Source organism: Hordeum vulgare, chromosome 1H (assembly GCF_904849725.1).
Source record: "Hordeum vulgare subsp. vulgare chromosome 1H, MorexV3_pseudomolecules_assembly, whole genome shotgun sequence".
Classification (NCBI taxonomy): Eukaryota; Viridiplantae; Streptophyta; class Magnoliopsida; order Poales; family Poaceae; genus Hordeum; species Hordeum vulgare.
Window position 1 is genome coordinate 6,292,731 of NC_058518.1, and position 15,301 is coordinate 6,308,031.

The window sequence follows — 15,301 nt, forward strand, 5'->3', positions numbered from 1 at the left end:
ATGCCGCGCGCGCGTTTATCGCGCGACCGCTCGAGCTTTTTATTGCGCGCTAAAAAGACGATTTTTGCAGCGCGGCGCTGTTTTTTGGAGACCCTCACCCGAATACCAAACACATCTTTTTTGATCTCTTCCCTCAAATCAAAGAAGAAAGATAAAAAAGACAACAGTGTCTCACAAACGCATAATCAATCGACTGATCCCGATCCCGAGAACTCCGCCTTGTGAGGACAGGGCCGCCTTCTGCACCGCAGCTCACCATCCTTGAAAGCGCCGTCGTAGCGCCCCCGTCGGCGCCAGAGACCTCCCTCCCGCTCACCTTCTTCGACGTCTATTGCCTCAACTCCCCGCCGGTGGAACGCGTCTTCTTCTACCGCCTCACCCCAGGCCCAGACGGCATCCCCTCGGCCATCATCTCTAGCCTGAGGTCCTCGCTCTCCCACGCCCTCCGCGCCTACTTCCCGCTCGCCGGTCGCCGGCCGCCTGCGCCTCACGCCCGGCATCGCCAACCGCTATGAGCTCCACTACCGGCCCGGCGACGGCGTCGCCTTCACCGTCGCCGAGTGTGCCGTCGACGTCGACGAGATCGACGCCGACGGGCCGAGGGAGGTCGCCAGGGTCTTGCCGCTCGTGCCGCCTCTCTCGGCGGGGGTGGGACCGGTGATCGCCCCACGGTGGCCTCGCCGTCGGCATCTCTCCGCACCACGCCGCCTGCAACAGGGCCTCCTCCACGCGGTTCCTCCATGCTTGGGCTGCCACCAGCGCCGGCACGCCTCCGTCCCCGCTCATCGACAGGTGTCTCGTCATCAGGCACCCCAGCTACCGCCACATCTACGACATGTACGTCGCAGACCTCACGAGCACCAAGGAGATGGAGTACGTCGAGATGTCCAGCGACAAGCTCCTCGCCACCTTCACGCTCTCTAAGGACGACATACAGCGCGTCAAGGACGTCGTCTTTGCCGCGGCCAGCGAGGCGGACGCGCCACCGCCGCGATGCTCCTCGCTCGTCGCCACCTTCGGCCTCATCTGGTCCTGCTACCAGCGCACCAAAGACGACGCATCATCAATCGGCGGCGACCCGTCCTACATCCTCTTCCCCATCGACCACCGCGCGCGGATGAAGCCCGACCCGTCCCGGACGAGTACCTCGACAATTGCATCGGCGCCGCCCAGCACGCCGCATCCAAGGACCAGCTGACGGCTGCCGGCGCGGGGGCATCCTCACCGCGTGCACGGCCATCGAGGACGATCCAACGAACTACCGTTTTGTCGTGTCAGCTTGGTTGAATAGTATTCACTATCCTAATGTTAGTTCAATGTTGCATCTCTCCCTAATAATCTTTACCTAATAATAAAGAGGCTATGGCTTCCGTCAAAAACCCACCGAGATGATTTTACAAAAAAGCCCTTACTGCTTATGACATTAAACTCGTAGTATATATTAAATATTTTTTAATACTCATATCTTTTAAACCGTAACTCCAAATTTAACATATTATACATGGAATTTGATTAGAAAAATATGTAGAATTTAAATATGATATTATTTTATCTGTTAAACGTTTAATAAAAATACTATCTAGGATGCAATCTTAATAAATAAGTCATTATTCGTCTTTCTTTCATACCGGTACTCATCCAGGTTGGGGATGAACACATCAACAAAATCATGATTAGAGATGAAACTGAAGGTCACTTGACTGATTCTTTGTACGTATTAAATCTACATGCAAGCCGTGTTAAAATAGAAGACCTGTGAAATTTTGAACTGCATTTTTGTAGGATAAAAGCATCTTTATATGTACCGTAACTATAAATTCTCAAATTATAGACATTTTTTATAAATTAAGAGCGTGTGCCGTGTGATATTTCTTTCTACCATTGCAACGCATGGGCCCTTTTGCTAGGAAAGCAAATAGGGTTTCTGTTCGTCCGTTATGGCATTTTTGGAAAAAGGCCCTTCCGTTTTCTGTTAATAAACCCGCAAGCCTTTTGTAAGTGGGAAAAAACGTTTCCTTTTTTTGTAAAAAAAGCCCCTGTGTTTTACGGGACCGTACACCGCTCGAGCTCCCTCCTCATCGAGCCCCCATCGATCCCCTCGCGTCCTAGATCCACCTCGTCGCCGACCCTGCATCTCCGCCACGCCCCGTCGCCGGCGACCTTCCCCGCCGGAGATCCGACCGCTCCGCCACCTCGCCCCTCTCCCTTCTCCTTCTTCCTCTCGATCTCCTCTCACACCTCTTTCTCTTTCTCACTAACACGGACCTCCATGAGGACCATGGTGCCGCCGTTCCTCGATCTCGCCAGATTCGGCCGCCTCGACACCGCGGCAGGCCACCCCGATGCTCCGTCGATGGCAATGGCGGCTCCTTCTCACTGGATTAACCGCCGCATCCGCCGCATCCCCGCCCCTGCCTCCATCCTCCCAGACCTGCCCGCCCTCCATCTCGCTTCACGCGGACAAGCTCCCCGCAGACGGGGTCCGGACGGTGGAACTGCCGTGCGGGCTGGCGGTGGGGTCGCACGTCCTCTTAGCCTCTTCGCCGTTGTTCTTGCTTTCATCCATGGGCTCCTCCTCCCTCCTCAATAATGCAGGCGCAGTGTCTAATGGTGTTTTGTTCTCTACCAATGCAGATCGAGAAGCTAGCAAATCAACTTTGTTGCCTTAATAAACAAGAAGATATCCTGATGGTGATTGTGCTTAATTTGTCAAATTAGTGGAATATTATTTATAAGATTACAACAATGATGTGAGTTTGACATTAACATGGCGGTGGATACTTGAACTCCCTGTTCCCTTCTCTTCTTGGCCAATCAGTGAAGGAAGGTCACAAATAATTGAGTGCTTAATTCCCTGTATGCATTGCTATTATTGGTGAATAAGTTCATGAACAAATAAAACTGGGAGATCATGCGATAGATTTACTCCTGTACTGAGCATTTTTTTCTGCAATCTTCGTATTTGTTGTGCTAGAAAATGTTAGGACTAATCTTTTGGTCCATTTTCTGTCAATGAGTAAATAATGTTTATAGAAAATCAATGCTCGAGATTACGATTGCTTCATATATACTCCGTAACTAACTTGCTACATGAAGCAGATTTGGGGCTGCGCTCAACTTGTGAACCCTGATCTAAATCTTGGTGTGTGTGAATTCTGAATCAAGAGCATGCAACCAGTTTTTATGAATCAAGGGACCGAGAGAGAGAGTAGGAGAGTGACGGAGTTGGCCTGCTTTTTAGACGGCTCGGGGCAGAGGAGCTCCTCTCTCACGCGGTCGAAGGAGGCAGGGGAAGCAGTAACAGAGGTAGGAGAGAGCCAGAGAGGGGAAAAGAAATGAAGATAACATAGATTCAGCCTCAAAAAGAAACGATGGACTTCTGGCACGCAAGTAGAAGTAGGGATGATCCCTTCACCGAAAAAAAATCATAAACGAATGTCAGGAAAACAAAATAGATAAGCATGCATGTAGAAATGTGATGAACAATTATCATGAAAAAATGGTTGGGTCAAGACGTGAAATGATTAATTAACTAAGGAGCTACGAGGTGTTGACATGATTGTGAGTATACTTGCTCAACGAGGTGTTGAGTTTAGACTTATTAATAACAAACAAACTGCATAGGTCTCACCATCGTCTAACACCAGCTAGTTGCACAAGCTCTCTTCTGTTTCTGTATGCCACCGGGTACGACTATCAAGCCCCATGTTTGAGCCTAATCTTAAAGAGCTTCTACTCACGTACTCATCATCAACGATATAGTCCTACTAATTACCAACAAACTCCACTCTATCCAGCTCAGTGGATAGCATATTCTCAACTTGCACTGCAGAGTTACTACTGAATTGACATGATCCTCCTCCCAGATCAATACACACTGATAAAAGAGTAAACATCACTACATGCAGACACTGGTGTTCTAATTACTGTTACAACTGTACTGTTTACATGAACACACAGCAAGTGACCAGCACCAGTGGAAATTCATCAACTAGTTGGTACCACAAGCAAATGGCTCACGGATATGACAGGGGAAATACTACAGTACAACAGACCTTGAAATAAAAATACTCCCAGAATAGCTTAACTCTGGATCAAGATCAGACCGTCTTCAGGACGGGTCGATTTGGATTCTCGGCAAGCTCAGCCCTCAGGTATGCCATTTCAGAGCCATCGTAGTAACCTTCCACCGCAACTTCCTTGAGGCTTGAAAGATAGGGTAGCCCCGAAAGGGTGTCACGGTTGACTACCATATGAAGAAGCTTGAGCAGCTCAAGCGTAGGGATAGCTCCTTGCTCAAACTTGACAGATACATAGGTACCAATTTCCAGCAACACCAGGCTTGGGAATGCCCCCTCATGTAAACGGAACACTTGACCCCCATGATTTGACTTCTTCAACAGATGCAGGGAGACCAGGTTCGGTAGCTTTCCAAGGAGTTGCATTGCGTCATGGTCCTCTGATAACATGGTGCTCCGCAGCTTCAGCTTCACCAGATTCTTGAGCCCCTGGACCCATTCCGGCAGTTTGACGAGGTTGCCGTACAGCTTGAGGCTCTGAAGTGTCCCCGGAAACGAGAACTCTCCATCCAAGCAGCCACATAGACCTGGCTCCCCCTCTGACCCGATTAACAATGACTCCACGCGGCTTAGGCCAACAATTGCCGAGCACAACTCTTGGCCATTTTCCTTATTGATGCCAGTCACTCTCAACTTGCGCAGTTGGCTGAGCCTTTTTATGTCCTGCAGAATGACCTTCCCTGCTCGTCCGATGTTCACAACACCCAGTGTTTGCAGGGCTTTCAGTTTCCTCATCCCTCTTGGCACTAGAACACCATAAAAAATTAGGCACCTTGCACGAAGATGTTGTAGCTTTTGAAGCTTGATGATGGTTTTTGGCAGCATCAATATACATGTACCCCTGATGTCTAGTGTCTCGAGCTGTCTAAGGTTACCGATTGAATCTGGCAGGTGAGCAACACCACCACATCCTCTTAGAGAAAGGTATCTTAGGTGAAGAAGCATCCCAATATGTTTAAGGTGACGAGTATATACACCTGTTGTGTCTTCTAAGTCCAGCACTCTCAGCAACCTCATCTTGTTAGAAACAAAAAATGACTTCCACTCTCCAAAACATGTAACTGACCGTAGACGGGAAATGTCTACCATGCTCTCAAACTCACTCTTATCCCCCTTCCAGCTGCTGCTTATGGCCAGGTGGCGCACCATGGCCTGGCTGTTTGAGCTGCAACCTTCCTCCAGTGTAAAAACAAGATTTTCTTCCATTGACTTGGAGACACCAATTTCACGGATAAGATCGTGGACTTGGCATGAAACAATTCCATTTGCACCAACAATTGATTCTCGAGATGGTAGGATCATACTCCTATTTATAAGTTCCATGAAGTAGCCATCCGCTATTTCCTCCGCAGACTTGCCCCGCACCTCCCTTGAGTAACCCTCTGCACTTCACCGACATGCCAAGCGTCCCCTTCTAACCTTGTAATCTTCAGGAAAGATGGGCATATATAGGAAACAAGACTTGAGGTAATAAGGTAAACCATCATAGCTTCTCATAAGGACGGTCCATATAGACCCAAGTTCTGGATTCATTTCCAACTCGGTGCTTATACAATCATTCAATCTCCTCCATTCCAAAGAGGATTTCGGTTGGTTCGACAAGAAGCCACCTATGGTGACTATTGCAAGTGGAAGTCCACTGCATTTCTTTAGGATCAGATTTGCTGGTTCAGCCAATTCAGGATACTCCTCAGAGAATTTGGTAGTCTTGCCAAATACCTGAAATTTATATGAGTTAATATTTTCTTAATACTTAGAAAATGAAGTTGGATAGAAATTAGAAATTCTAAGATAGATAGATAAATTGGATACAGGTTTCTGCTAGCTTTAAAAGGTACATGATACTATTAAAATAATTAATTAACGAATGTTACAGAAGTTCCAAAAATGAAATGACCATAGTGCACCATCGATCCTCACTTGTTTTGATACAGAGGTGAGAGGTCCTCTAAATACCGATACAAGCAGATTCTCTAACTAATAAAATGCTTGAAACTCAAGAATTTCTTGGCATTTGAATCTGAGTTTTAGATATGCGTAGCCATTGGATATGCAGTCAATTTTTTACTACCTGATTGTTACTATTTACTACCTGATTGTTACTATTTCCATGGCCATAGATATAGAATAAAAATAAAATAGAGATAGGCCACATTGCATTTCTTAATGAAAAATATCTTTTTTTTTTAGAAAAGGAGGCCTCGCCCCGGTCTCTGCATCGAGCGATGCATACAGCCATATATTAAACAAACATAGTGTTCAAGAAGTACAAAGTATATAGAAAAAGAAAAAAATGTACATTTCTTAGTGAAAAATATCTTATTTGTTTCAAACATCATTCCTGTCTTAAAATATATTTTTATAAGTGATCTCTGTATATGTAGTGGATAACGAGAGCTATTTTTTCTCTATACCACAGATGTTAAGTTCCTTCATGTAATTATGTCAATCTCTCCTGCGATTAGGGGATGTGCACGTGTGGATATGTGTGTGTAGGGGGTGGGGGAGAGGTGTTTTCCTAGTAACTGCAAGAATATTCAAGGCAAATCAATGATCACCACAAGAATATGCAAGGCAAATCAAGGCACGTGTGAATATCCAAGGCAAGAATATTCCGGCAGCTATTAAAATTAGTGACATAGGCATGCATTTATGTCAGTTATGATCAGTCATGTGCGCATATTCTGTTCAAATCTACTCGCTCCATCTTACATGACATGCTTGTATTTCTAATTTAAGTTAGATCATCAATTTGATACACGAATCAAATGGTATGAACTAAATTAGATTGCTGATAACTTAATTTTCAATACGATTTTAATGGTATAATCTTTTCCCACATCACCCATGTTTCAATGATCAAATTCATGGTCAAAGTGAACCTTGGAACACATAGGGGTTACATAAGCTTGGACAGAGGAAGTATAAATTTCCAAAAAAGAAATATCCAAACAAACGGCCAAGACACTATGTGTACCTTTTCGGTGAAGAGGTCAAGTGCATTATTATCTCCCAGACTTTGCAGCTCATACAAATTCTCATGTTTCCTTGAACAATGTATAGCAATATCCTTTACCCTTGTAGTGACTATGATCCGGCTTGATGTTTCCAGTGCAGGAAAATGTGGTATTATAATGTCCCATTCGCCATTGGTGGATAGATCATCAAGAACAATCAAGTATTTATGTCCTGCTAAATTTGTGCTCATTTCTGGAACATCCTTGTAGCCAAACTGTGCAGCTAAATCCTTGAGGAGAACGTCAAGATTGAAAGGACGCAAAATTGTCACACAAGCACGCTTCTCAAACTCCCCGCCGAGGTCTTGACTTTGGTAGACATCTCTGACTAGTGTGGTTTTTCCAAGACCACCCATTCCCCACACACTGATCACTTCAAGTTGTCGGCTATCTACTTTCGTAATCAGTTCAACAATTTTTGTTTTTTTCAGTCTCTCGCCCAATAAGCTGGGATTCCTTGAAAGGTGTGAGCAAGGTCTGTTTGCGATTGAGTGTCTTCATATTGGCCGAGCTGTCACCACTTGCAGTATCCGCATTTGAAGTAGACACGGCCTCCAGTGAATCTGTGCCATCATGGGAACCCTACACACAAGGAATGATTTAGGTGTTAATTGCTTTATTTATTTTCAAAGATGATGTTTAATCTGAGTTTCAAATCTTATGAATTTTAATTATATGATAAATTTTATTCTTAAACTATAAGTAAATTTTCTGAAAAATATATAATATATTCTTTTCGGTACATTATACTGTACACCCTCCGTCCTGGTTAGGCCGGTGAGCAACTTAAGCATATCCCTTCCTATTAGGCCCCATAATTAAATTCGTATATATAGCATTGGAAATGCAAATTTTCCACAGGGCAGAGACCCGCACGCTCCCCCATCCAACGCTCTTCCCCCCCCCCCCCCCCCCGCCGCAGCGACAGAGCGCCGCCACCCCATCTCGTCACCTCGGACCGCCTCCTCCCTCCCCCTTCGCCGCCGCCGGCAGAGGGCGCCGGTGTTGCCCGGGTGGCGCCGTCGGCGGCGTACTTTTCTTCCCGCGCGCTTGGGAGGCGGAGGCGGGGCTCTCTCCCTCCCGACAGCGGTGCTCCTAGGGTTGCTGCGGCTCGGCGCGGTCTGGCCGAGGGCTCTTTGACGCAGCGGCGTAGGCGTTGTCCGCGGGGCGATGTGGATCCGGCCATGTCCGGCGGTGCCCGCCTGGCCCAGATCTGGGCCCCTTTGGGGCCCATCTGGGTTGGCGCAGGCTGGCTGTCCTAGTGCGCGGCGGCGGTGCTCCCTAGCGATGCAGGTCGGGTGTCTTCGGTCTCCGGGGTGGCGGCAGTGCGGTCTGCCAGCGTGCTGCAGAGCGACGACGGGGGCTTTGCAGGCCCGGGCGGGCCACTAGGGGCCTAGTTTGTCCCTGTTGACGCGTCCAGACGGTTGCCACTGTGTCGGGGGAGGCAGTTCCCACCCGTTCGGTTGTGTGGCTGTTTCCCCCGATTCTGATGTCCCTTCCTCTTTCGCCAGGCCTCATGTCGGTGATCTCTGAGAGACAACGAAGATGACTCCAAGCCCCTGGTGGGCTGGTGGCGCATGTTGGTGGGCGGCTAGGTGGGTGGAGTTCGACGGAGCGTTCGGGATCGTGGTGGTTGTTTGGGTCGGGAGAAATCCCTAGGCGGCTCGTCCGCCACCGACGCGGTGACTTCTGCGGGCGTCGACGTTCCTTCATGAGGGGCGTCGGGTATACCCCTTCCACACTGTCTTATGCATAACAGAGGAAACCCTGGGCCTAGTCCGAGCAGCAGCGGTGTCGTCGTCGCATTCCTTCTTGAAGGTGTTGCTCGGTTCGCGGCGCTCCGGAGTGCTAGGAGCGTGGTGGGACTTCTCTGAAGGACGTGGTGGTGGCCAATCATCTTCGTTTCTTCGTTCTGTCGATTTCGTCATTTTTATTTTTATTTTCTCTCTCATTTCTTTTGGTCTTCGTTGTGCCGCGGCTCAGCAAGCTATGTATCGTATGGTTGCTTTATAATATATAAAGCGGAGGGAAACCCTTTATCGTCAATGCATATTTTCCCTCGGTCCCCTCCCATTAGTGCGTTGGATGGATAATTAGGAGGTGGGAAAACCCATTAGTGCGTTGGATAGATAGTTAGGAGGAGGGAAATCCCATTAGGCTGGTCATAGTGGGGAGTATCATATAGTAGTATCATGCATATGATACTATTGTATGATACTACCTTCATAGTGCATAATATCATAAAGTAGTACTCCCTCCGTTTTGATTTATAAGTCATTTTAGGTTGTGCACCGCAACCAAGACGGAGAGAAAAACAAGAAGGTGAATTAATATGATTGCATGCAATGAATTAACCACTGCATGTCGTGCTAGTTAGTCTCAAGTCATTAAAAACAAACACGCCTCACGTTTCTTATTGGTTGATTCCTTTATTCAAGTCAAAAAACAAGAAACGAGGTGAAAGTTAATACATCGTGCCTTAGTGTTTTGGGATTATTTGGTTTTCGTAAGATGACTTATAAACCGAGACGGAGGGAGTATCATAGATGACCTTATTTATTGACATGCATGACACATAGTAGCATAGCATTTAACATGTTACCGTATCTACCTACTCCCTCTATCCATATATAGGGCCTAATGCGTTTTTCGAGGCTAACTTTGATCATATATATATTAGAGCAATAATATATGACATGCAAGTTACATAAAGCATATCTTCAAATTCGTATGTGAAAAGAGCTTTCAATGATATAACTTTCACATTATACATCTCATGTACTATTAATCTTATCAATAGTCAAAGGCAATCTTGAAAAATGCATTAGGCCCTATATACATGGATGAAGGGAGTATGTTACTCTAATCCTCTCTCTCTTCTTTAATTGTCTGCCACATCAGCATGTTTGCTAGTCCCAAGTATATGATACTACCTTAGTTACTCCCACTATGGTCAGCCTTAGTGCTTTGGATGGATAATTAGGAGGAGGGAAATCCGTAGCACATGAATATCACTAGCATGCAGCCAATGCATTCACAAACATGGACGTCTATGAGCAATCGCTGCAGTTAATTCTCGAAATAGGCTTTCTCCCCGCTATATATATATATATAGCAACCACATGATACAACATGAAACCACTGCTGGGCCAAAACAGCACATCCACGCCCAAAAAGAAAAGAAAGAGAAAATAATGCCAACACCGACGACTAAACAAAAATAATAATGACCCGCAACCGCTGCGTCTCCTCCGGAATATTCCCACCACTATCCAAGCATCTTGATCCATCGCGTACCAAGAAGCACCTTCACGAAGGATAATGACGACGACCACACTGCTGCACGGACAGGTCCTAGGGTTTCCCCCGATACGCTCCGAGGCGTGGGGAGGAGGCACACCCGACACCCTTCAGGAAGGAAGGGTGACACTCTCAAGAGACACCGTGTCGGTGTCAAAAAACAAGGATTTCTCCCGACCCCCAAGCCACCACCCCCCCGGACAATCAGAGACGCACCACTAAGCATGCCATCCACCAACGAATGCCACCTCAGTCTTGCAATCATCATCGTCGTCTCACCATGGTCAACGTAGCAAGGCCGGTCAGTCTGAGGCGAACCACCCGAAGACACGATCTGACGGGGGACAACCACACAGGAGGGGACTACCTCCACCGTCCAAGACGGTCGCTGTCCGGACACGACGACGAGATCACACCGAACCATTGGAACCGAAGGGCCGCAGCAGCGCAGCCACCCGGAGGGCGTCCTCCACCGCCATCGGCGGGTGCCGACCGAACACAGCAGCCAGGACACACCAGGCCAAGAAGGCCCGGCCAAGCGCCGGTCAAGTCCCGGGGCTCGTAAAGTCCCCGCTGTCGTGCTGCTGCACGTAGGCCGCCACCGCCGCTACCCTCATGCAGCCCAAAAGCTCAGCCGAGCATGGACAAGCTCGTGAAGCTCCCATCATCACGCTACAGCGGTGCGATGTCAACGCTGTCATCCCTGTCGCGAGCCGCGCCCCGAACCAACCAGAGGCGACAAGGCAGGCCCGACCAGATCCAGATCGGGCCCGGGGGGTCCAGATCTGGGCTTGAAGGGCCGGATCGCAGCCACCGCTACCCAGCCACCAACGGCAGCACCATCGCCACCGAGACCATCCACGCCGCACCAGGGGGAGCCCCGCCGCCGCGCCGAGCCGCTGCCGCCGAGACGCACCACCCGAGCCAGGATGGGAAAGGACGGAGTCCCGCCGCCACCGGGGCCGCCCGACCAAGGGCCGGCGCGGCACACCGGTGACGGCAGGATGAGGGAGGGAAGGGAGGGGCGGCCCGACCGCCGCGGGGGCGGTGGAGGGGGAGAGGGCGCGCGGATCCGGGGCGTGTTTCGATTGCTGCAGGTAATTACGGAAGGCAAACTCTCCATGTGGGTTTATTAGATGCAGAGCACCAGATTTTTTATGTGAAGTACTCCATCCGCCTTGGTTCGAGTGTTTTAGTCAATGGGCCCAATAAACATGGACGGAGGGCACCTCTGCATGCAAATTTAGTGATGTTGGTCTACTAGTCCAAAGGTCTCATACACAACAAAATTACTACCACAAACTGCTCCTGGGTACTGATGAGAATATGCATATGGCTTTTTGAAAAGCATTACCCGAGAAAGCATGGCCAAAGTAGCCGGAAACGGGGAACGGTGGGCCGTCCCTCGATCCGAATTCATCGACCCAGAATCAGATTCGGGAACGAGGGTCGATTCGGTAAGATTCGATGCGGATTCAGCGTTTCCGCAGCCGGATCGTCGATTTAGTTTCGGCGACTCGACATTCTTGGTTCTTGAACCGATCAAGTAAGCAAAAAGTCAGCCATATCAATCACGAACTCCTCCTTTTACTCTCTGCCTCATTTTTTTCCACTCCCCTAAATAACTCCTCGTTCTGCTCTTCAATTACTCCAAGGCTGCTAATATATTCTCCAAGACAGCGGGGGTATAGATCTCATAGCACCAATAGTAAAGATTCACGTTCCTCGTTCCATGGTACCGTACCGGATTCATCGTACCGGAATTGATTGGATCGCGTTTCTGCTTTAGAAAAATCGTTCTAGAGATGTATACCCTCGTTTTACCCTATTTTTTTCCAGCCTCCGACTCTCGTCCCCCGTTCCGGTTCCTCGTTCCCACCGTACCGGAAACATGGCAACTATGAGCATGGCCCATAAAACACGCCTAAGCCAAGAATTGGAACTTATTTGCCGGTACATATGCAACTCAAATAGTTAGTTTCATGGGATTGAATGCTCTTGCTCCCCTTGCTTGCTTGCGGTGGATATGGCAGCACACCGCAAACATGTTTTTTTCTAGCATTACTGTCAGGTAATGGTAAAGAATTCACTGTGCTTTGAGATGTGTGATATAATCAATAAATTTTGTAGGTGATGTTCAATGGTTATGCAATTATTCGGAAAATACAGTTTGCCCAGATTAGTTATTTAATTATTTTGGAACTGAGTGAAAATAATTTGGTATTGATTTAAATGGTTATGACTTATGAGGCGTAAGTTCCTAAATAGTATTCACTCTGTCCGGAATTACTTGTCATAAAAATGAATAGAATTTGATGTATCTAAAACTAAAATACATCTAGATACATCCTTCTCTCCGACAAGTATTTCCGGACGGAGGGAGTATGAGTTAAATGGTTCTGAAATGCAATTCGCATGGACTGAAACTATCTTACTTAAAATGCAGTTTTTGTATTTTTAATTTAGTGAATCATGACTGAAATTAGATAATTATTAACTGATATTGTTGTTTGTTTATGTTATTTCTCATGTTTCTCTTCTTCGCATGAAGCTTAATCGATATGCAACTTCAAGTGGGATTCATTTAACTAGGAAACTGAACTAAAATAACAATGTAATAGAGTTAGGAAAATAATTTTTAGGATCTCAATTTACCTTTTCATAGAAAGCGTAAATACTCTCATCGGCAAAAAATCGCATATACTCTGGCGCTGCATCCTCTCGTCCAACACATAAGCTTGCAACTCCAACTTGCTCTGAGGACACTATGATGCGGCTTCCTTTCTTGCTATCCCGGAAGCATGGCTTAAGGTGAGCCCAGTCTTTAATGGTGTTTATGCCATTAAGTACAATCAGATACGTCTTCTCACTCAAATATCTCATGAACTCATCAACCAAATCATCTTCTTTCATCATCCCCATCCTCCTCAGCACTTGTACCTCTAACTTTGTTTTTTCTTTGCCCCCTGTTTCCTGAAGAATATTTAAATGAAACTGTTCTATAATACTTTGCAGGAACTCGGTTAAACAGAAAGGAGACATGAACCCAGTGATCCAGGCTCGGCACTCAAACTTCATGTGTACACTTCGATCATCATAGGCACTTTTGATGACAGACATCTTCTCAAGACGGCCAGTACTTGTCCCAGACACTGCAATGACTCTAAGGTTGTCATCCTTCTGGCTGATCAAACGAATCAGATCTAGTTTTGCTTTGTCATGTTGCCGCTTCCTTTCATCCATACCAGACATCTTTGCACCAGTGATGGCAGAGTTGTCACCAGTAGCAGCATGCCTTGAGCCAGACCCCTTGATGAGGTTGTACCGCATGTTCCTCTGGCTAACATCCTCAACATTGGCTCTGAGCTCCTTCATCTGCTTGGCCACATGGTGCCGATCTTGCAGTGTGCGATGAATGCGCCACCAGGATTGCTTCTTGAGGCACACAGAGAATTCCTGGAGAGTGTCCTCGACGTCGTAGGCAACATCGCGGACTTGCGTCACCCATACCTTGACCACCCTGTTGTCGTCTCCCTCGTCATGAGCGGACTCAAGGAAAGCCTTCATCATCTCAAGCTCGTTGGTGATGAACACCTGATCACGGCGGACTCCGAGTTGCAGAGCCACCTCCTCCGCCAGCGCCGATTTGGCATAGCTAAGAGCTCCATTCAGCACAGACTTGCCAATGCTCAGCGCAGTCGCCTCCATTAGCTGGTGGATGCTTTTGTGGATGGGTTGTGATGGATAGAGGCAGTTTCTGGCAAGCTTGGGCGCATGTAGATGCAGATGCAAAAGCTGGTGGACTAAAAGGAGGAGCTTGCTTGGCTACAAGAGCATGCCCGCAAGTTGATTTTGCTTCAATACAAGGAAGAGGACCAAGACTCAAGGCTGTGCTGGGTCCAAGTCCTAACAATTAAGTTTAGTTTAGCAGGGAGGCATGTGCTACACAACTTGGATCGAGGCTGATGCACTACTCTAAAAAAACAAGTACTGTAATCCATAGTTTTGTATTCTGAAAATGGCACTGAAGGTAGATGACCTGCACTTGCATAACCAATCTATAATGCTTAAATAATACCGTTAAGAAAGACAACAGGAGATCGAGCACCCAATGTATTGGTTACCCCTACCCTGCATATATATGCCTCAGGCATCTGGCAAGACTGCATACACTAATAGAAAAAGGGTCTTTCGACCCAAACCGAAAAGACCATTAGCCTCGGTTCAAACGAAAGTCGGGACCAATGCCAGGCATTGGTCCCGGTTCAGTTTGCCAGGGCATTGGTCCCGGTTCATTTCATCTCATTAGTCCCGGTTCGGGGCAGAAACCGGGACTAAAGTTCCAGCGACTGCCACGTGGCGTGCCGTGGAGCATTAGTCCCGATTTGTGGCAAGAACCGAGACTAAAGGGTAGGCTATTAGTCCCGGTTTTAGACAAAACCGAGACTAAAGTGCTGCCTATATATATACCCTCGCCCCTGCCACCCTCTCATCTGCTTTTTGGTTGTTGATTGAGGTGTGCATGCCATGCTCTTGCCATCCTTCTAGTTCATGCACATGAGGTGTTCGATGAAATGCCCGAGCCACACTACTTAAGCTTTCTCCTCTCCAAGCTCGACCTTCAAACTCCATTTTCCTCAATATTTGTCTAGGTTTGGCTGTGCACCAACACACAAGTGTCCCGTGCCCGTCCTCACCTTTGTCGATCGCCCGCGCCGATCTCTTCGCGAGCACCACCGTGGTGAGCCTCTTGTTCTTGTCTTCTTTTTAAAAGAAAAAAAAATCTTACTTGTATGATTTAGATACATACTTGTATAAATTACTTACTTTCATTATTTTTTGTTATTATATAGTGCGATGGTTTTGGTATCCGCCTCCGTCGGCCCTCGTCCTGTCTATGATTCG

At 47.4% G+C, this 15,301-nt stretch overlaps 2 pseudogenes; one reads left to right on the forward strand and one right to left on the reverse strand.

The window, feature by feature from the left end:
- Positions 1-1,349, forward strand: LOC123395043 (annotated as a pseudogene).
- Positions 1,350-3,726: 2,377 nt separating this feature from the next.
- On the reverse strand, positions 3,727-14,285 carry LOC123430796 (annotated as a pseudogene).
- Positions 14,286-15,301: the final 1,016 nt, after the last annotated feature.